Below are 23,125 nucleotides of genomic sequence, written 5' to 3'. Positions count from 1 at the left end.
AAAATCAGAAACAATAAAACAAAAAGGATGTGTAGTCCCACCACCCAGAAATAACTCAACATTTTGTTGTATACCCTTCCAGTCTTCTAAACATTTTACATATATAAATTACTGTGCATACTACTTTGAAGCTTGTTTTTTTTTTCACTTGGTACATTGTGAATACTTTCCATACTATTTATCTTCTACAGCACATTTTTAAAGGCTGCATTGTAATCCATTATGTGAATGTACCAGAATATATCAGCATATATTTAAATAACCAGAAATTGTAAATTTTTTTTTTTGCGTGTGTGAGCAAGATTAGCCCAGAGCTAACATCTGTTGCCAATCTTCTTCTTTTTGCTGAGGAAGACTGCCCTTGAGCTAACATCCGTGCCCATCTTCCTCTACTTTCTATGGGACGCCGCCACAGCATGGCTTGACAAGCGGTGCATCGGTGTGCACCTGGGATCCGAACCCCAGGCCTCCACAGCAGAGCGCGCACACTTAACTGCTACGCCACTGGCCAGACCCATGTAAATTTAAGTTACTCATAATTTTTCTTTTTACAGGGAAAAATTTAATCCACTTCTTAACGTTTATAGAAGTGACTCTTTTTGTACATCTCTACTTTTATTCTTAGGATAAATCCCAGCACATAATTGCTGGGACAGACATTTTATATTTATTTCCAATTGCCTTTGAAAAAGATTGTACCTATTTAGAATATTAACATACCCCTACACTTATGCCAAATTAGTTATCATCATTTAAAATATATATTCTAATCTGATAGATTAAAATAGGCCATTAAAAAATCCTTACTATTTTGTGTATACTATTGAAAATATTTTATTGTTGAATAATTTTTCACAGTGTGGATGGAGCATTCTTTTATTATTGGAAATTTTTTGTGCTATTTTACATAATTCTGCCACAAATGTATGCCTCTATCATTATCTTTCTATTATTATATTTCTCTGTCCCTATCTATCATCTATCTATCTAACAATCATCTCTTTGGCATAGCTTTTCCCACAACTCAATTTCTTTACTATAGATTTACAGAATGGGGTTACTGGGTCAAAGATTATTAAGTTTTTTCCTTTTGCAAATATATATCTATACACACACATACATATATATATTATATTCTGATTATTAAAGCAGTACTTGTTGATTATAGAACATTTAGAAAATAAAGATAAGTATAAAGAAGAAGAAAATCCCTCTATAGCAGGGATAGCTCACCCTCCACCAAAAGTCTTGCTCTTTTTTCCATAATTAGTCTGAGGATACACTTCCCATCCTCCACCTCCCACCTCCTGCACAGGTGTGGCCACTGGTGTGTGAATGGATCACGTTCAGGCCAAGACTTTGAAGAAACAGGTCTTCTTTCTCCATGATCTTTCCCTGCTTTTACTGGAAGGACGAAATTGGTCATGAGGCCCTAGGGGATGTGAAGAACCACAGGATGGAAGGAGTCTGGACCCCTTAACCACTGCATAGAGGAGAGCCACCTGTGGACTAGGAACACTGGGTTACACTCTTACATGGGTAGCATACACTGTTAAGAAACTAGTGGGTTAAGACACTGAAATCTGGTGGTTTATTCTTCAGAAAGAATCATTGTTAACATTTTGGTGTATTTTTTCTCAGTTTTTTTCCTATGCATTTTTTTCTCCTTAGTTTAGATCAGAGGATGAATGTTTTTTAAGGTAATTGGTATGTATTACCAATGCTTTTCAGAAATCTTACTTTAATTTATATTCAAGCAAGCAGTATATGAGAATGGCTTTCTCTGCATTGTTTGTTTATAGTTGCTGTACTCTTAGGAACATTCTTGTAAAAGCCTACTTTAAAAAACCCTGTAGAATATGTTACGATCTGTTAGATATCTTATTTCCCTTATCGGCCTGTAAAGTTTTTGAAATTTAATGTTTGAATATCATAATACCTTAGTAAATATTTGTTGAATGACTTCTAAGCCCAATGCTAAGAATATTTACCAAAATGTATTTGAACTTTGACATAATCTGGTCCTGTATTAGCAAATCTTTCTTGGGTTTGTTTACTTTCAGAAACATAGATTTCTTTTCTCCATCCTTCCAAGTTGTCTTTCAAAGGCTCATCATTAATCACGTAATTTTATTACACATCATTTTAGAGTCAAGATCTCTATGCAGTCTTCTATCTGAGTTCATCAGTCTTCTCAGCCTATAGGCTGACTTCTGCTCCAGTTCAGTCCCCATTCATTCGTTCACTTAGTCATTCTTCAGACATTTATTCAGCACCTACCATGTGTCAGTACCTACTATGTGCTGGATGTTTGGGTTATGGCAGTGAATGGAGCAAAGATTCCTTTCCCCATGGAGCTTATATTTAGGGAGGGAGGTAGACATTAAACAATAAACACAATAAGTAAATTATAGATATGTTAGAAGATATGGAAAAAAGAGAAAAAAGCAGGGTAAGAGGAATAGGAAGTATCTCGGGAGGGTTGCAATGTAAAATGCAGTGGTCAGGGTAGGCCTCATTGAGAGTGACGTTTAGGCAAAGACTTGAAGGAGGTAAGGATACGTGGGGGACAGATCATTGCAGACAAAGGGAACAGTCCATGGAAAGCCCTGAGGCAGGACCGTGTTGGTGTGTTCAAGGAATGCATCAAGGAGGCCCCGACGGCTGCAGCAGGGTAGGCGAGGGGAGGTCAGGCCGGGGTGTGAGGCAGGAGTGTGGTGAAGAACATGAGTGAAATGGAAGAAGAGGAGAGACATGATCTGACTTAAGTTTTATAAAGGTCATGCTGACTGCTGTTTTGACAGTAGGTGTAGACAGGCAAGAAGAAAAGCAGAGGACCAGATGGGACGCTATTTCAAAATCTAGAAGAGATGATGGTGATTTGGATTAGAATAGAAGCAGTAGCTGTAGGGAGAGAAGAAAGAATTTAGGTGCATTTGGAATATAGAGCCCATGGGATTTCCTGATAGCTGGATATGTTGGGGTGGTGAGAGAAAGTCTCCACAGTGCAGATAGAGAGAACTTTCTAGAATGTAAATGACTTTAAACCCTCAATATCTCCCTCTCGTTCACCATGAATAAATGTCAAACAAAATAAAACTTTAACAAAAACGTACTGGGCTATCCACAATCTAGCCCATGGTTAGTCTCATCTCTCTCCCTTTTGCATTTTACATACCAACCATTGACTTCTCACCTTCCATCCCCTCACCCTCTACAACTCAGCTCATGCATTTTTTTTTTGCTGGAAGTCTTTCCCAATTCTTGGTATATTAATTTCCTGTGCCTGCTGAACAAATTGCCACCAACCTGGCGGCTTAACACAACAGAAGTTTATTTTCTTGCAGTTCTGGAGGTGAGAGTCCGAATCAAGGTGTCCGCAGGGCTGCGTTCCCTCTGAAGGTTCTAGGGGAGAATCTGCTCCTTGACTTTTCCCGCTTCTGGTGGCTTCTGGCTTTCCTTGGCTGCGGCTGCATCACTCCAATCTCTGCTTCTGTCTTCACGTGGCCTTCTCTTCTGTATGTCTGTGTCAAATCTCCATCTGCCTCTCTCTTACAGGGACACTTGTGATCAGATTTAGGGTGCACCAGGATAATCCAGGGATAATATCCCTGTGTCAAGATCCTTAACTTAATCTCTTCTGCAAAGACCCCTTTTCCTTATAAGGTGATATTTACAGGTTCCAGGGATAAGAACCTGATATCTTTGGGTGGCCGTTAGTCAGCCACACGCTTGTTAGAGGGCTCAGAAATGTGTGTTCTAGCACAGTGTTCACGCCTGTTGGTAGCACTTGTACACTCACTCGTCATAACCTATTTCTGAGCGTGTGTTCACACACAGGTCTCCCCTCTAAACTGAGCTTCTCAAGGCCAGGAATTGTATCGTATTAACAGTCACTGTCTTCCCCACCCCAGCACAGTTTCTAGCTCACAGCTGGTGGTCAGGGCACATTGGTTGAGTAAATGAACAAGGATCGGGGAAGCAGATTTGTAACTGCTGTGTGTTTTCGGAACTTAACGATCTTATGAAAATTAAAACAAGATTAGATTCCACAGACATCTGCACAGTGGCTTTTCTGTTTTCTTTTCATGCCCAGCTGTTGCATTAGAATATCTCCATTAAACAAATCTGCTCAATCTAGCCTCAGGCCCAGTTACGTAGCTATAGTTGGATAGAAGAAGAATTTATGTTTTCCTTTAACTGGCATATAAAATCTAGAATGTAGCATCTTCGAGGTTGGCTCTGGGGTGCTGAGGAGTTTGATCATGCTGTCTATTTGGAACATCAGATCTTTCAGGATTGTAGGTGAGGGGAGCAGGACATCCTAGTAATGGTCCTTCCTTCGTTACGTGGGTGGTCTTGGTGTCGGGTCAGGAGGTACTTGGGAAGTGACTTTGGCCTATAAAAATCCCATCTCTTTGGGTTGGGGTTACGCTGGGGCATTGGTTGGCTTACATGGTGTGGGACACGACAAGGTCAAAATGATGTCTCGAGATTCTCCTCTCCAGCTGGCTTCTGATTTCATCCATGTTCCCCGAGGACTTGGTCACGCACGGCTAGGACGGGTCCTTGTGGCTGAAAGCAGATCAGCACTGTGCTTTTGCAATGGGTTTTAGCTGCCCAGAGAAGGCACAGTGTTTGATTTTCCACCTGAAAATAGTTTCCTATCATTTCCTCACTGTGTTCCTTTGATTTTTGTGAGAGATATTTGTAGACAACAGTGCCCTACTTTGCTATATTTAGTAAATTAACTGTATTATTCACCTATCTTGATAGAGGCCAGACACACTCGAACAGCACACTGGTTAAAATCATAGGTATTTTAAGACCTCTATGGGGCAAACTGTGGCACATTTTAAAAATTCTTGAGCAAAGTCTGGATAAATGGGTGATAAATTTCCCCAGCTGTCATGGAGATGCAATGATGTGTATGCACAGTCTCCTGAGCGAGCTCTGTCTTCTCACTTACATCCTTCCGTGCACGCTAGCAGCTTGTCCTGAGTGTCCCTTCAGCAGCCCCGAGCCTAGAGAACAGGGATCTCATTTTTATCAACTAGAAAGTCCTAAAAGTGTTGACAATGAGGGATTAGATGGAGAAAATTGAAGTTGAAGAGGAGAGGGAAAATGGGAGACAGCTGTGGGGAAGAGCTGTTTCAGCTGGGCGTATCTGGGTCCCTTTACACTTGCTGTCACTTCTGACGTTTTTGCAGCGACTCGCACTAAAGCGGGCATTATGGCCTCTGCTCTGCAGTATGCTGGGTGATTTAGTAGGGCCAGAAAGAGCCTGAAAGCTGAGCATGTTCATTGAGGGGGGAGCAGGGCAGGAAGGAGTGGGTGACAAAGAAGCTGTCTAGAGCCAAGGGCACTAGAGCTGGTTTTGCTATAAAGGAGGGCCTGCTGTCTGCACTGCTGTTACTGCCAACTAGCAGTGCTCCTTGCTTGCCAGTGAGGGCCTTCAGAGCCCTCCTCCGCCCCCAGAGAGATTGGGCCTCTCAGACCCACCAATCCTGCAGGCTCTTACCTGGCTCTCAGCCTGTGTCCAGACAGTCCCTTTTCAGGAGAGCTCTGTGATGGGTTAAAGTGAGGAATCCCCCAAAGAGGTATTTGCATTTTAAAAGGGATATTTTTAAAACAAATCTAATTCTTACTGTTGTTTTGTAAATATTGTTACCAAACTATAAAGTACACACAGCAAATCGCCCAAGTTTCAAGCTTGAATTTTTACAATGTGAATTTGCAACCCACATTGAGACTAGTACATTTGCAGTACTAATATGTGCTGCATCTGGATCTCCCTGTTGTCAAAGATAACTGCTATTCTGATTTCTATAACCACAGGTTAGTTTTACTTGTGTTTAATGGCATTGTAAGGTATATACTTTTTTTGGATCTGTAGTTCTACAGACAACATTATGTCTGTAGAATTATCAATGCTGTTGCTAGTGACAGTATTTTTCTTTTTCATTGCTGTATAGTATTCCATTTTGTGAAAAAAATCTCACAATTTATCCATTCTATTGTTGATGAACATTGGGTTGATTTTGGCTACTATGAATATACTTCTATGAATATTCTTAAACATGTCCTTTCATGCACGTCTGCATTTCCTTTGGGCATATACCTTGGAGTGGAATTATTGGGTCATAGAGTGTGCATATTTTCAATTGAGTTGATAATGGAGACAAGTTCCAAAGTGCTTCTACCAATTTAGATTCCTACCAGCAGTATGTTAGTCCTAGTAACTCCGGTACCTCACCAGTATGTGGTATTGTTTTTTGGTTTGTTTGTTTGTTTTAATCTTAGCCATTCTGGTAGGTAATGGTGTCTCATCATGGCTTTAATTTGGATTTCCATGGTGACTAGTGCTATTGAGCGTCTTTTCGTAGACTTATTGGCCATTCGAGTATTCTCTTCGGTGTAGTGCCTGTTCGATTGGGAATAGATTTCTATGGATGGTCTATCTATCCACATATCACATATACATGTGCATATATATATATTATATGTAGGTGCACTTAATTTTTGTAAAGCATAATTGGGATAATATAGTACATGCTTGTGACAGATTGATTGAAAATTGGCCCCAATTCTCCACCTCTCCCTGTATTCAGAACCTTTGCAATATGATTTTGCAAGTCCTCCCATCAAGAGGCAGAGTCAGTTGCCCTAAAATCTATGCTGGGTTTGTGACTTGTTTTGGCTAATGGAATGCAGTGGAGGTGATGGCGTGCCAGTCCTGAGCCCAGGCCTCAAGAGGCCTGTGCGTTTTTTTTTTTTTTTATGAGGAAGATCAGCCCTGAGCTAACATCCGTGCTAATCCTCCTCTTTTTTTGCTGAGGAAGACCGGCTCTGAGCTAACATCTATTGCCAATCCTCCTCCTTTTTATTTCCCCAAAGCCCCAGTAGATGTTGTATGTCACAGTTGCACATCCTTCCAGTTGCTGTATGTGGGATGGGGCCTCAGCATGGCCGGACAAGCAGTGCGTGGGTGCCCACCTGGGATCCTAACCCGGGCCGCCAGTAGCGGAGCGCGTGCACTTAACCGCTAAGCCACGGGGCCGGCAACGCTTGTGTGTTTTCACTCTCTCTCTTGACTCCTGCCTCTGCCATGATCACAGCCCGGGCTAGTCTGATGAAGAATGAGGAGAGCAGAGGAACCTCAGCTGATAGTCAACATAATAAGGTAGTCCTTTCCTTAATAAGGTAGTCTATATTAAGGAAAAAATAACCAATTCAAATTTGGTAGATGGACATGGTATTATATTTTAATTTGTATTCTTTTGACTACTTAGTAAAATTGGACATTAAAAAATATATTTAACGGCTGTTGCTTGTTCATATCCTTTGCAAACTTTTCTCTTGAGGTAGTCATCATTTGCCGAGCGTTTTATATAGAAAGTATATTAACTCTTTGTATTGTATGTAGAAAAATTGTTCTCCAGTTTATTGTTTCCCTTTCAAGTTAATTTATGGTATTTCTATATTAAAAAGTTTTAACTTTTTATGTAGTTAAATGTATTAATATTTTCCTTTATAAATCATTTCCTTTCACGCAATACTAAGAAAAATAGTCCCCTCTCTGTTATATAGTTATTTACCTATTATCTATTAGGGAACACAAATATTCAAAGGAATAAATCTCTAGTTGTGGAACATGGGATTTGGTAGTCTATTAAAGAAGATAATTTGGGCAGGGAGCCGATATCAATTAGAATCCTTTTATATACCAGTGACAGAGACTCTGCCTCAAATTAGTTAAAAATAAAGACATTTTATTTCATATATCAAGAAATTCAGAAGTAGGACAGTTTCAGAAATTGGTTAAGTCAGCAAGTTACTGGGTTTTTTCCCCACAGACCCAGTTTTTTTTTCATCTCACCACAATGCCATTCTTGGAGTGTTGGCTTTGTCTTCGTGGTCACAGTATGGCTGCCAGTAGCCAAAGGGCAGCACTCTTCCTTGTTCTATCCAGAGGAAAGAGAAGAGTATCTCCCAAGTATTGAATATGTGCCCCTCCTTTCAGTATAAATGGGCCATCTAAGGTTGTGTGCTCACCCCTAGATCAATAGCAATGGCTAGGAGAATGCCAACCAAGGATTCTCTTGGTTCAATCAAGGTTCTCCTTTGGGAGCTGGAAATTGGATGATTAAATGTATAACATAGTTGAGGTTTGGACAGGAAGGAGGAAAGGGGGAAAGGATGTCGGACAGGTCACCAACAATGGTCTCTTCAGGCCCTTCTAGGCGTACCTCAAATTGGATGCCATTTCCCAATTTGTAGTCTTAAAAAATTCGTAGCCATTTCCCATGCGGTCTAAAAAAATTGTGGGCTTTGGATTCAGCTCAACCTTGATTTGGTTCCAGGCTCTGCTTTTTATCATCTGTGGCACCTGCTGTAGGGTTTTCAACTTCTTTAAGCCTCAGTTTCCCTTTCTGTAAAATGGGAATAGTATCTATCTTGTCTGTTACATAGTAGATCCTTAATAAATGGTATTTATTATTATGACTGCTCGCAAATCAGCTCACAATTCCAATTTCCTTAGCTCTATTTTTTCTCAACAAGACATTTGAGGAAATTTGTGATTACTTTACTATATATTATTGCTTTGAGGCCAGTTTTAAACACTGACCTGGCTTTTCTTTCCAATAACACTCCCATTTGCCCTTCCACTGCCCTTCTATTTCTCTTGTACGCTGAGGAGTTTGGGGGTTTTCTCCACTTTATATATGAATGGCATTGATTCCCACCCCCACTGCAGTGAATTATGTCTGACTTAAAGTTTTGAACGCTGGCATTTACAAAAAGATGATTCCATCCATGGTGAAGTTGCCAGCTCTCTAACATGTGTTAAAGCATCCTTTGGTTTAATCACAAAACCAACTGCCTTTTCCCATTTGAAGCTAAAGTAAGCAGAGTCCTTAAATTCACATTACCTCGTGCCTATTAGGCGAAGCTGAGCTCCTTTGAGGCACCACCTGCTTGTGTGCGTGCTGGTGTGTGTGTTTTCCCCCCAGCATGACACAAGGCAATCTGTCATTCTGGCAATGAGGAATGAGTCTCATAGGCAGGAGGACTGAGAAGCAGAAAGTCTCCTTGTGCTGTCAATCTGGGCTGATGACCTGAGGCCTCCGCACACGTCAAAGCAGTCAGCAATAATGCTTGGGTCACGACCGAATGAAGTGCTTCTGCAGCTGGCAGCCATGATGCGCTGGTCCAGAGCTGAGGCGTAACTTTTCTTTCCCTCCAGTGATGAGAATGACTACCTCCCCATTCATCAAAACAATACATGAGCCATCTGGACCTCCTTACCCTACCCCAAAATATGCTACACCATCAGTGTGTGGTGATTGTTACTCACGGGTTAACTTTACACAAAGTCCCCTCCAATATTTTCAGAAGCATTTGGATATTATCCCCATCATTGTGTTTATTTTTTTCTCAAGGGAGGTGCTCCATTAGGCCATAAGATTGGAAGGCAGTATAGACTAATGATTAAGCCTACGGGCTCAAATCAGCCTACCCAGGTTACTAGCTGTACAACCTTGCACAAATTAATTAACCTCTCTTAGCTTCAGTTTTCCCACCTGTATGAAAAAGAGAACAATACCCAATGACATCATAGACAGCTCTTCGGTCTTTGTCCCAGGTTCCTGACACAGAGCTCCCAAAACCCTTGTAGTTTCCTGATTGATAAAGGTGCTGGAGCATCTTTTATTCTAATGAGGTGACTCTTGATGGGCCCCTAGATAGCTTCAGGATGGGGACCGGTCTCCAGAAAGACCAATTTTAGAGGGTTGGAAATTTCACCCCCATCCCCTGACCTCTGAGAAGGAGAGAGGGGCTGGAGGTTGAGTTCAGTCACCAATGGCCAATGATTTAATCAATCACTACCATGTAATTAAACCTCCATAAAAATCTCTAAACAATGGGGTTCAGAGAGCTTTGGAGTTGGTGAACACACCTACATGTTGGGATGGTGGCACACCCCAACTTCACAGGGACAGAAGCTCCTGTGCTTGGGATCCTTCTGGACATTGCCCCATGCACCTCTTGATTTGTCCGTTCGTGTGTATCCTTTATAATAAACTGGTGATAGTAAGTAAAGTGTCTTCCTAAGTTCTGTGAGCTGTTCTAGCAAGTTATTGAACCCGAAAGCAGGGGTTGTGGGAACCCCTGACTTTGCAGCCAAGTCAGACAGAAGTGTGGGTACCCTGGGCAATCAATACTTGCAACTGGTGTCTGCAGTGAAGGCAGTCTTGGGGGCCTGAGTCCTTACACCTGTGGACTCTGATACTCTGGGTAGTTAGTGTCAGAACTGAATTGAATTGTAGGACACTGTTGGTGTTGGAGGGTGGGAGAACTGGTTGTTGGTGTGGAAAAAGCCTACATATTGGTGTCAGAAGTGTTATGAGTAAAAGCAGCTCCTACCACCACAGAGGATCATTATGAAAATAGGAGAGTTAATCCTGTAAAGTGTCTAGCATGATGCCTGGCGCACAGTAGACCGTCAACAAGTGAGACTGTCGATAAGGGTTAGGATTTTTTTAAACCACAATTAGAACAGTTTATGGAAGGATTATACCTGCTTATTCACTTGCAAATTATAGTTTTATTTCATTTTTTCCACTTTTAAAGTTGATTTTTGTGCATTCACCACACCATCCAATTCTTGACACCACGCTTTGGAGGCCCCTCAACACCACTCGTTTCTCTGTGGGATGGCATTGACATTTTCAAATGAGTTATGGAGAAACGCATCTTTGTAGATTAATAGAGAAAAACAGCCGATCTAATCAGCTGAAAGCCTTTTTGTTTGTTCGTAATTTCCATTTTCCTCTCCTGGTTGGTCTTCCAGGGGAAGAGGTCAGACTTGATGAGGTTGTCTCCTGCGGAGTTGAATGGGATCCTACAGGCGGGGCCATCTCTGCAGCAGGAGGGGGTTGGAGGCAAGTCTGGGTGGGGGTGAGAGGGCAGCAGTTACTCTTTGAGTCTCCCGGGACTGTAGGAACAAGGTATGTATGTGACGAAGCTGGTTGGCCTAATCAGGTGGTGTTGGCGATCCACACGTAGCCCACTTGACCACCAGAAGGCAATGACACTGGGTCTGACGTGGCCTGCATCATTGATCTCGTCATGTGAGCTCTGGGATGAAATTAAGTGGTGGAAATCGTGCTAGTTTTGTCTCTGAAATGTCCAGAGGCCCTTCAGTTTGGCTGAGTTGTATTCTGTTTGAGGAGTAGTTTTGCAGACCGCACATTTCTGAGAGAGCCTGACAGAGGTGAAGGACCAGCGAGGTGGAGTCGCCAGCCTGGTGCTGTTGGGGGGCTCCGGCCAGAATGGGGTCCAGCCCTCTGCCTCTCTGTGTCGTCAGGAGGATGTAACTCAGCAGCGCTGTTGAGCAGACAGCTCCACACGGGCTACGGGAATGTGCCTAAGAAGAGAAAGAGTTTCCCTGCTACATGTCACTCGGAGGCTGTGGCCGAGGTCTCTCCTGTCATGGACGGGATCTCCTTCCTCCTCTCCCCTGTCCCCAAGGCCACCGAGAGGGCACTGTCCTGCCTCAGCCCCACAGGGCCAGGACTTGGAGGGGAGCCCTCTAAGCTCGTGCTTAGAGGAAACATCTCAAAGTGCTGGGGCTGAAGGCTCCGGACGTCTAGAGCAGGGCTCTCCAGCTGCCGTGTGCGTGTGAACCAGCGGGGCTCTTGTCAGAATGCAGCTTCTGCTTCAGTAGGTCTGGGAGGAAGCCAAAGATTCTGCCTTTCTAGCAAGTTCCCAGGTGATGCTAATACAGCTGGCCCTGGGATTACATGTTGGGTAGTGAGGGTCTAGAGCAGAGGGTCTCAAAGTGTGTTCCACCCATTAGCAGCCTCAGCACCCCTGGGAACCTGCTGGAAATGCACATTCTTGGGCTTGACCCCAGACTACTGAAACAGAAACTCCAGAGGTGGGCCCAGCAATCTGTGTTTTAACAAGCCCGCCAGGTGATTCTGATGTTTGCTTCGGTTTGAGAACTTCTAGTCTAGGGTACAGGCCTGCTTTATCATTCTAATGTCACCAATATACTTTTTCCCAGAAATACAGAGGGGAAACTTTTAGAATATTAATGTGTCCGTGTAACAGCCAAGTTTGAATACCAAGTTCCCTTGAGCAGATCACGTTCAACACCTCCTGACGTTAGCTGCCCACACCTACCTGTTTCCATTTGGCTAACAGCTCTGAAGAAAGAGAAGGCAAAAAGAAATTTTTTAATTACAAAAGAAGTCCATGTTCACTTTTTAAAACTCACACAGTACTGAACATTATAACCAAAAAAGTGAAGGTTCCTCCCCTCCGACTTCCTCCCATCTCCTGTGGGATGTAACCACTGCTCACAATTTGACATATAACATCAGACCTTTTTTTGACACAACTAAAGTTTTGTACCCAAATTACACTTTAGACAGCCCATTTTTAAATACAAAAATTATAGTGTCCTGCATATTGTTCTCCAGCTTGTTCACTGCTGCTCATTCTTCTACAGGTATGTGAAAATTTCTGAAAACCTCAAGGCCACAGGGGAGCCAGCTCTGTGATCACCCCATGTTGATGTGGGGTATGTGCCAGGGCTCTGATCCATGGTGAACTCCCAGTGGGGAGCAGGGCGTGAAGGCTCCCTGCTATGGCTGGGCTGCACTCTGTCTAGTGTGCCTTCTCCTTCTGGATGTTGCCCAGAGAGGAATGGATAGAAGGCACGTGCCCCATTGCCTGCTTGTCCTCCCTGTGTCCTTCTCACACCCCGTTAGAAAGGATGAATCTATCTTCTTCTTCCTGTTTAATAGGAACCTGTCTGGGGTCATATCTCGAATGAATTCTACACTATGAAAGAAGCGTGATGATCTGAATTGGCCAGCGAGGCTCCTGATAAAGGAGCAGGATCAGTGCCGGTCCCATGGCTTAGTGGTTAAGTGCGTGTGCTCCGCTGCTGGTGGCCCGGGTTCGGATCCCGGGCCCTCATCGATGCACCACTTCTCCGGCCATGCTGAGGCCGCGTCCCACGTACAGCAACTAGAAGGATGTGCATCTATGACATACAACTATCTACTGGGGCTTTGGGGGAAAAAATAAATAAATAAAATTAAAAAAAAAAAAAAGGAGTAGGATCAGCTCCAGTTGGCAGCAATCACTCTGGCTAGTTTTAACATAAACAGATTGAATGTGTTTTGTTGGACACGCTAGAGATAGAGGCTCTAGGCTGAGCTTCCAGAAGTGACTCCCAGAACAACACTGTAGAATTAGCCCACCACGGGTGCTGCTGCCTCTGCCAGGAAATCAGGAAACTTGTCTCAAGTGCAGGACCATCCAGCCTCGGCCAGCATCCAAGCCAGCACAATGTGTGCCCTGTGTTCTGCCAGCGGAAAAGCCACCACACTGGGGATTTGCAAGTCTCTGTGATGTGTCTGCCTGGTGGAAGCCAGGTAACAGGAGAGCCTGAGATCTGAGGAGTCAGGGAAATGCAGCCTTGTTTTCCAGCCTCTAGTGGGTGCAGCAAGGCTCCCGGGGGGTGGAATGGAAATGCCAGAGACGATCTGCAGTATCTCCCACGGGACAACCGAGGACTCAGAACAAGGACGAAAAGTGCGTTGGTTTAATATTCCCCCAATACTGTGATCATCATGATTCCACAGCCACCATGTCCTGAATCCTCATGGGTTTAAACTCTTCTAGAACTCTTTTTTTAAAAGTCTGTGTTACTTCTTGAGTTCAGTAGTTTACCAGGCATTGTGTAAAGTGATGTGTCCTCCACAAAATGCTCAGTACCAACATCTCCAGGCCAGAACTAGGTGCTAAGGGGACCTCAAAGTGAAAAAAGAGATGCCTGGACCCCAGGAAATGCACATTCTAGTGGGGACTCAGAGGAGCCGCCTAATAATAATAACCATCACTATTGAGCAGCTGCTATGTACAATTTGGTGGCTGCTATACACACATCATCTCAATCATGCCTCAGAACAGCCCTGCCAGATAAGGGTTCTTTATCCCTTTGGACAGCTGAGCAATCTGAATGTCAAAGGGGTTGGGTCATTTGCCCATGTCACAGCCAGCACACGGCAGGGCTGGAATTTGAACCCAGAACTGGTTCTAATCAAAGTTGGTGCTCTTTTCACTTTATCGCACTGCTTCCTGTAATTGCCTAAGATTTGGAACACAAGTACACCTTCAGCTTAACTGCATTTTTATAGATTGAAACCAGGGATTAGTAAATTATGGGCTGGGGGTCAGATCCAGTCCATCATGTGTCTTTTGTAAATACAGTTTCATTGGAGCACAGCCACATCTACCTGTATTTTCTAAGGATGCTTTTGTGCTACAATAGCAGAGTGGAGTAGTTGAGACAGAGACCAAACAGCCTGAAAAGCATGAATTATTTGCTATCTGACCTGTTACAAAGTTTGCCCACATTTAAACAATTCCAAGGAGACTTTTTTTTTTTTAAACAAATGTTTCTAGTGGCTTTATTTGTAATTTTATTTATTTATTTTTTTCCCCCAAAGCCCCAGTAGATAGTTGTATGTCATAGCTGCACATCCTTCTAGTTGCTGTATGTGGGCCGCGGCCTCAGCATGGCCGGAGAAGCTGTGCATCGGTGCGCACCCGGGATTCGAACCCGGGCCGCCAGCAGCGGAGTGCGCGCGCTTAACCACTAAGCCACAGGGCGGCCCAAAGCAGACTCTTTTTTATTCTTCTTCTTTCAAATAAGGGCACAACAAACTTATCATTTGAGGATTTAGTGTTTCTGATTGTGTCCATCCTAAGCGCACACGGTTAGGGGAGGCAAGGAGTCCATTAGTGGAGAGAGCATTGCCTCAGAGAAACGCATGCTCAGATAAACAGGGCCTTTGAGAAATTGCTTACTCTGCCTAAATCTACTTGTCCTCATTTATTCACTCATTAATTCAAAAACATTTATTGAGTACCTACTATATGCCAGACATCGTCCTGTGTGTGGAGGACCCAGCAGTGAATAAAACACAAAAACGCTTGCCTTGGTGGAGTTGGCATTCCACCAGGTGGAGGCAGACACTAAAAAAAGAAGTAAAAGTTTATAGCATGAAGATGACAGTAAGTGTCATGAAGAAAAATAAAGTAAGAAAGGGGGACAGGAAATTTCAAGACAGGGAGAGAGGGCATAGAGGCTGCAATTTTAAGTTGGGTTGTCAGGGAAGCCCTCAAGGAGAAGGTGATGTTTGAGTAAAGATAGTGAAAATCTGCAAGAAAGAACATTCCAGTTTGAGGTGAGAGAAAGAGCAAGGCTCTGAGGTAGAAGTGTGTCCAGCATGTTGAAGGAACAGCAAGGAGGCCAGAAAGACTGGAGCAGAATCGACAAAGGGGTACAGCAGGAGAGGAGGTCTGGGAGGTGCTGGAGGACCCACATCTAAGGTCTCATAAGTTACCTCAAAGACTGGCTTTTACTTTAATGTGATGGAAGGCCACTGGAGAGCTTTTGAGGAGAGAAGGACACAACCTGATGTATGTCTTAAATGGTGCCCTTTGGGTACAGTATTGAGACGAGACTGGAGGCAGAGAGAGCGGCTGAGGGTAGAACCAGTGTGCCTGGTTAGGAGGCTACTGCAGTAATCCAGGTGAGAGATGATGGTGCTTCAGATCAAGGCAGTTGTGGTGAGTTGGTGAGATGTGGTTGGATTCTGGAAATATCTTTTTTTTTTTTTTTTTGGTGAGGAAGATTGGCTTTGAGCTAACATCTACTGCCAATATTTCTCTTTTTGCTTGAGGAAGATTGGCCCTGAGCTAACATCCGTGCCCGTCTTCCTCTATTTTGTGTTTGGGATGCCTCCACAGCATGGCTTGATGAACGGTGTGCATGTCCGCGACCAGGATCAGAACCCACAAACCCCAGGATGCCGAGGCGGAGTGCACAAACTTAACCACTACGCCACCTGGCCAGCCCCTGGAACTATTTCGAAGGTAGATCCAACAGGATTTCTTGACAGACTGGATGTGGGGCATGAGAAAAATGAAAGTTTTTGGTTGCACACCTAGAAGGGGTAGCCCTTAACTGAGAAGGGAAGACAGCAGTTGGAGCAGGTCTGGGGGAAAGATCAGGAATTTGATTTTGGATGTGCTAAGTTTGAGATGGCCGCTAGACAAATGGGGGTATTAACTCGGCAGTTCGATATATAGATGAAATATTTGAAATCGATGGTATGTCCTGGGTGTGACCATAGGAGTGGGTGGCTGAGGTAGGGTGGAGGACAAGATCTTAAGGACCTGAAAAGATAGCATATTGGCAAGACCATTGTGAGGATATTAAAATATCCAAGAATTTTTATTAGAGTACTGTTGGAGAAAGTGGCAGTGAGCCAGGAGCCAAAATCTTAGCGGAATGAGGAGAGTGATGTTGGGCCGGGGGCTCGGTAGGTGATCACAGCAAGGAGGGGCAGTGGGTGGGAACAGTGTGATGACATAAGAAACAAAGCCTGGGAGCAGGGAGTTTAGGAAGAAGAAAGGTCTAGAAATGGCAGTGAGGAGCAGAAGACAGCTACCCCATCTCCAGCCCAGTGGTTTAAGGGGTGTGAGGGAGAAAGTGGCTGCTGCTTGAAACAGCTGCAGGAGAAGCAGTTTCCTCAGGTTTCAGTGAGAGCAGAGATGATGGAAATGAGTTGGGGAGGCCGAGGACAGCAGAGATTTCCCTGAGGGCTGGTTGTGTGGTCCCACAGGTGTAGTAGAGGATTTCAGAGCTGGGGGTGGGTGATGGCTGGAGACGGGGGTCAGAGAAGGAGATGTACAGATGTTTTGGAGCCCTGGGCTTCTTGTGGCTGCTGATGTAGCGGAGATAAAGGACCTAGTGGTCACAAAGCAGAAGGTGGTAGCTAGGGTGTGAGTAGCAGGGGGAGGGAGGAGGGCTGGGGGTCTTGCCAGAGCATGCGGAGTTCTGGGGCTCCCTCTTGGCTCCTGCTAATGACAGTGCTGAGGCTGGAGAGAATAAAGTCTTCCTCGGGGTGTAGAGCTCTCTCTCAGTTCCTGAAGTGGAGGTGGGGGGGCCTCCCCCTTGTCTCCTGCCATCAGAGGCACGGAGGCCACAGCAAGGAGCAGAAAGAACTCAGTCTAGCTTAGGAAAAAGGAGCTTGCTGGAAGGTCTCTCACAGGCTCCAAGGGCTGCCTGGATCTCAGCTGCTAAGACTCAGCAACCAACTTTCAGTCTCTCTTGCTCTGCATTCAAATCTGAAATTTGAATGGCTCAATGGACAGAATCAAGTGGTACAAACATATTTCCTGGGGAGGCACCTCTCTGGATTGTGGGACGAAGGTGGGAGAGTTCAAAGAGATGGGAAAATGATCGTGAACTGGACAGACACTTGCTGAAGTGTCTAATTCACTAAACAAGATTCTCATCTATAAAATAAGGGGTAATATAATAGTATTTGCCTCATTCAGTTGAGATGAAGATTAAATGAGATCATATGTAGACAATTTTTAGCACATTGCCTGGTATCCATTTGGCACTCCATACCTGTTAGCCTTTATTTTTATAACCACGCCATCTAGTATTTGTCTAGTATTTGTACTGAGGGACAAATTTGAATTGTTCCTGCAGCATGTGAATCATACAGGAAGTTGGGGAGAAGGCATGCGTGTGCTGGACAGGATGGGCGCAGTGGGGTCTGGCTAGGTCCCCAACAGGACTCCCAGCAACCGGCATTGACATTTCAGCGTGGCTTTGTTGTCCTTTTCTTGGGTCTGAAGGGGCATTGCATTTCTATTTGTATTTTATTGCTTTTTATTGGGGAATCCTATCCTATAGAGACCTGCTTGAATACGGGGTCCTCCGATGGTCTGGGGACTCATTCTCAGTTAATGCCAAGAGTCTCGGTAGGTCTTCTTTTGATACTATCGGCTACGGCAGCCCTTTCATCTCCCTGACCTTCACAGCTGACCTGCACTAGCTTGCTTTTGTCTGTTTTTCACTCAGTTTCTATTAGGACAGACCTTGAATGTGAGCAGCCATGCATTCACCCCTCGGATAAGAATTTTTCTTAGTTCTTTTACTTAGTTTTTTGGAATGTATTGGCTTATGTGTCTATCTGAGCACTTGTGGATAAATGTGGGCATGATGCATAGGTGTGCCCTCCATTGTGTGTTGTAAAGAGATCATAAACGTGTTGATGGAGGCTGTGTGACAAGAAAAATGTGGTGTGTGCTGGCCTAATTTGGTTCCTACTGAGAAATCCTGAGGAGGCCCAAGTGTACTGAGTCTGTAATGTATTATTGAAGAGGAGACTATTATCATTCAGATCACAGTGATTTGTAGCTACTGCAAGTCACCAAGATCCGTTCTGTGATCTCCTCTGGATTGTCCCAAGAGCAGAGAATGCTAAACTGTTGATATCAAATGCCGATTTTTCTGGTTTCTTGCTTTATTGCCATGGATCTTGCAGTAAAACATGCGTACAATTTTGAAGAAGTAAACTGCTGTGGAATTGAGGAGCAAAAGCCCCAAGGCATTTTTGACATGAGTTGTAAATAACACACAGTTGTAACTTGGAAAATATACGACCATAGAAATTCTTTGGGTAAAATTCTTCTACCAAGGATAGTATTTGATCAGTTTCTTCCAATTTATCCTATCAGATGTCTGAGAAAAGTAGATAAGTGACCAAAGACAGGTGTTTTAAAATAGAAGATTTAAAAAATATTGGAGTTTTTATGCTTACCCTCTAGTGACAGACCAAGTTTCTTAAGCCAAGAGACTTTTCCTCATTATTATGAATGACAAATGATGAGCCTACCATAAAAGCTCTTATCAGGACTCGTGCTCAATCACATCTACTCTTGAAGGGGGTATGGAATATACTGGTTGGTCCTCTTTAGAATATCATAGCATTTTGTCACTTCACTCTGTCTTGTGTTAAAGGATTTCTTGACAAAATACAGACCTTATTACTTCAAGTGAATTTTAAAGATACATTGTGAAATATTGCATGGTTATTATAAAGTGAAGTATATTGATTCCATTTGCCATCTTTTTATTGTGTAGAGCAATCCATTAGGGTAAACATGACATAAGCATTGGACTTTGTGTAGGGGAAAGATTTCGATTGTCACAGACATTAAACGTAGCACCCAGAGTCTCCAATGAACTCAACTCTAAACTGAAAAATAGTGAGCCTGCTTTATTCCCTGGTCTCTGGCCCTGTGTTGGATCCTGTTTCTCAGCCACGCTGGGTCACGGCAGTTCAAAGAGCTCCTGGGCCACAACGGGGTGACTTACTAAGCAGCTTCCTCACAAGCCATCAGAAGGGAATGGACAGTGTTTATAAATGTATATTTGGTGCAGGATCCAACCCTGAAATTGGGATGCGCCTTTACTAGTGGGCCAGACCACTATGTACATGTACCTGTGAAAGCTGGTGCCAGTGTGCAGACTAAGGCTGCAATAACCCCAGGGATTCAGCAACCATTTGGCCCCACACAAAGGTCCCAGTCCACTCTCAAGAAGACGACACGGACTCCAAGTCTACCTCTGAGTTCCTGTCCCAAGAAAACAGCTGTCATTCACGTGAGACTTGACATGCCTTCCCCAAAGCCAGGCTATTATAATTGCCATGGATTAGTTAGTATCTCCATGGAGAGCTTTGAGACAATTGCTTTCATTTCTTCCAGTTGTCTCTCTTACCTCCATGCCGCTCTTCCCTACGCCTGGAACACCGCTCTCATCAGCCCTTCTCCTGGCCAATTTCTACTTGTCTTTTAGAACTCCGCTTAGAGTTCACTTCCCCTGGGAGTCCCCGGGCCTGACTCAGATGCTCTTCTAGCACCCCACGCTTCTGCTAGTGGAGGCCTTCCTACTCCACATGGGAACTTTGGTTTGTATAACTACCTTTCCCACTAGGCTATAAACTATTTTCTTAGTACTTTAAAAAATTGTTTCTTTTTTTACATTTAAATCTTGAACTCATATTGATTTTACTTTGGTGACAAATGTGAGGTGGGGAATCTAACTTTATTGTCCTAACGTTTACAGAAGAATCCTTCCCTTAATCTTTTCCTTATCTGTGCTGAGAAGGTCATTACACACTCATTCAACATTTATTGAGGGACCACTCTGTACCAGGCACAGTGGTTGATGCTGGGGATGAGAAATGAATGGTACTGCTCCTGACCTCAAGAAGCTTACATTTTGTTGGAAAAGACTTAAATACAAACAAATACTCATTAGTCAGATCATATGAAATTGCCATAGGTCAAGAATGGTCAAATACTGGCAATTTCGTATGGTTTAATCCAATCCAACCCAAAATAAACACAATGTCCTAGCTTGATGGAGCCTGAGACAAACACATGCATGTAGGCAGTTTATTTGGAAATGATTCCAGGGAGCAGTAGTAAGGGAGGGACCAGGGGAGTGAAACAGGGAAGGAGAGAAAACCAATACACGAGAATGCTTTTGCAGTTGGCCGCTGCTCAAGCCATTGGTGTTCAATCTGCTGGAACTTCTGAGGAGCTTTATGAAATATGAATCAGAACTGTCTGCACAGGGGATGAAAGGGGAAACTTTATCCATGAGTGGCTCCACAGGGGTTACCTCCCCTGCGTTTCTTCCAGTTGGTCCATGCGCGTGTCCAGTGGGTTTCTATGGATGCTCCAACCTTGGTATCAGAGAAGGCCTGGACCAGGAAATGAGAGGGCTGAGGAGAGGGACAGTCAGATCAGACCTGAGCAAAGCTGGTTGATGTGGAGTACTTGCCCAGGAGTACTTGCTGCAGCAGTAGCTGGAGTAAGAGATGAGGCTGAGACGATGTGAAGGGATGTTGGATACAAACAACAGTAGTGGTAGATCTAAGGAGGAATGGTTAGTTCTGTGAAGTTTGGCTGGGGGAGAGTAGGATGTAGGGACTAGGGAAACAGAAGAAGGGAGAGCTGAGCTGAGTATTCCAGGACTCATCTGTACTCTCCAGGTGGACACAGGCTGGAACGTGGGCATTCCAGGTAGAGTGAGCAGTCTGGACACAAGCCCAGAGGCACGAAGTAGATTGATACTGCTGGATTGTAATGTCTGGGGATGGGAGGTGGGACATGGCTGGAGGCAGAGGCAGGGGTCAGATCAAGAAGCTGCCTTGGGAGGTGTAAAGTTTGCTGGGGCCGCCACAATAGAATACCACAAACTGGGTGGCTTAAATGACAGAAATTTATTGTCTCAGAGTTCTGGAGGCTAGAAGTCCAAGACTGAGGTCTTGGCAGGATTGGTTCCTTCCAACAGATGTAAGAAAGCCTCTGTTCCATGCCTCTCCCCTAGCTTCGGGTGGTTTGCTGGCAGTCTTGGGCGTCCTTAGCTTGTAGAAGCATCACCCCAATCTCTGCCTCCATCTTCACATGGTGTTCTCCTGAGTGTGTGTCTGTCTCCAAATTTCCCCCTTTTAGGACACCAGTCATATTGGAATAGGGCTCACACTAATGACCTCATTTTAATTTGATTATCTCTGTAAAGACTGTACCTCAAAAATAAAGTTACATTCTGAGCTACTGGGAGTTAAGACCTCAACATGTGAATTCCGGGGGGGACACGATTAAACCCATAACAGAAGGGAAATCAGAGAATGTATTGAGAGTCAGAAGTGGATTTAGCTGAGCTATCATTTCTCCCCATTTCCCCACACCTTGCTGGGGACCACAGGGGCTGAGCGCTGCTTCTTACAGCTGGACTTGTTTCCCTCCCAAAGCTCTCAATTGCATTCAGCATTGCACAGCAGTTACATGGGGGTGTATATTTGAACAAGGGTTTTAGAAAATGTCTTTAAACATCTGAGTCTGCAACATTTTTCTAAAGCTAGATTACTCTTTGGTTCAAATCTTATCCCTTGGATTTGTCGTAACCCCTTTGTTAGGGTCTTTGTGTGTGTGTGTTGTCAAAGGAGGTTGCTGTTAATGAGTGTGGGTTTTATTAGATAGGTACTGAGGAGGTACTGAAGAGTTTGAAGGCAAGAGTGGCATGATAAGATTAGTGTTTTTAAAAGATCATTCTGAAAGCAGGATGAAGAAGGGATTTGAAGAAATCAAAACTGAGAGAGGGGGCCCAGGCAGATGACAATGGCTCAGATGAGCATCAACGAGAGCATGAACTGAGGCTTGGCTGCACAGTAGAAGCCCCGAGAGCTTTCAAAATATTCATGTTCAAGCCTCACTTCAGATCAAGTAAACCACAGTCTCTGGAAGCAGAACCCAGACGCAGTATATTTTTATTAAAGCTTTCTAGGTGATTCCAATGTGAGGCCAAGGTTGTGAACATTGACCTACAGCAGGGCAACGGGGAAGGTCAATGGCAGGTAGGGTCAAGAGATATTAAGGAGGTAGAACCACAGGTCTTGGCCATCAATTCATTGAAAGAGTGATGGGCAGGAAAAATAGTGAGAATGAGTCTGGTGTTCTTGCTTAATTGGGTATTGCAGTACTCGCCCCTTATCCCCTGTTTTGCTTTCTGTGGTTTCAGTTATCCGTGGTCAACTGTGGTCTGAAAATATTAAATGGAAAATTCCAGAAGTGGACAACTCATAAGTTTTAAATTGTGTGCTATTCTGAGTAGCGTGATGAAATCTTGTGCCATCCCACTTCATTCTACCAGGGATGTGAGTCATCCCTTTGTCCAGCATATCCATGCTATATACGCTACCTACCCATTAGTCACTTAGTAGCCCTCTCGGTTATCAGATCTACTGTCACAGTGCTTGTGTTGAAGTAACCCTTATTTTACTTAATAATGGCCCCAAAGTGCAAGAGTAGTGATGCTGGTAATTCGGATATGCCAAAGAGAAGCCATAAAGTGAAAAGATGAAAGTTCTGGACTTTTAATAAGGAAAAAAAAATCATATGCTGAGGTTGCTAAGATCTATGGTAACTTTTATTGCAGTATATTATTATAATTGTTCTATTTTATTATTAGTTATTGTTCTTAATCTCTTACTGTGCCTAATTTATCAATTAAACTTTGTCAGAGGTATGTATGTATAGGAAACAACACAGCATGTATAGGGTCCTGTACTATCCGTGGTTTCAGGCGTCCACTGGGGGTCTTGGAACATATTCCCTGCAGATGAAGGGTGACTACTGTACTATAGCTACCAGGTATACGTTA

This window comes from Diceros bicornis, chromosome 20 (assembly GCF_020826845.1).
Source record: "Diceros bicornis minor isolate mBicDic1 chromosome 20, mDicBic1.mat.cur, whole genome shotgun sequence".
In the NCBI taxonomy this organism is placed as follows: Eukaryota; Metazoa; Chordata; class Mammalia; order Perissodactyla; family Rhinocerotidae; genus Diceros; species Diceros bicornis.
This window is presented reverse-complemented; position numbering follows the sequence as displayed.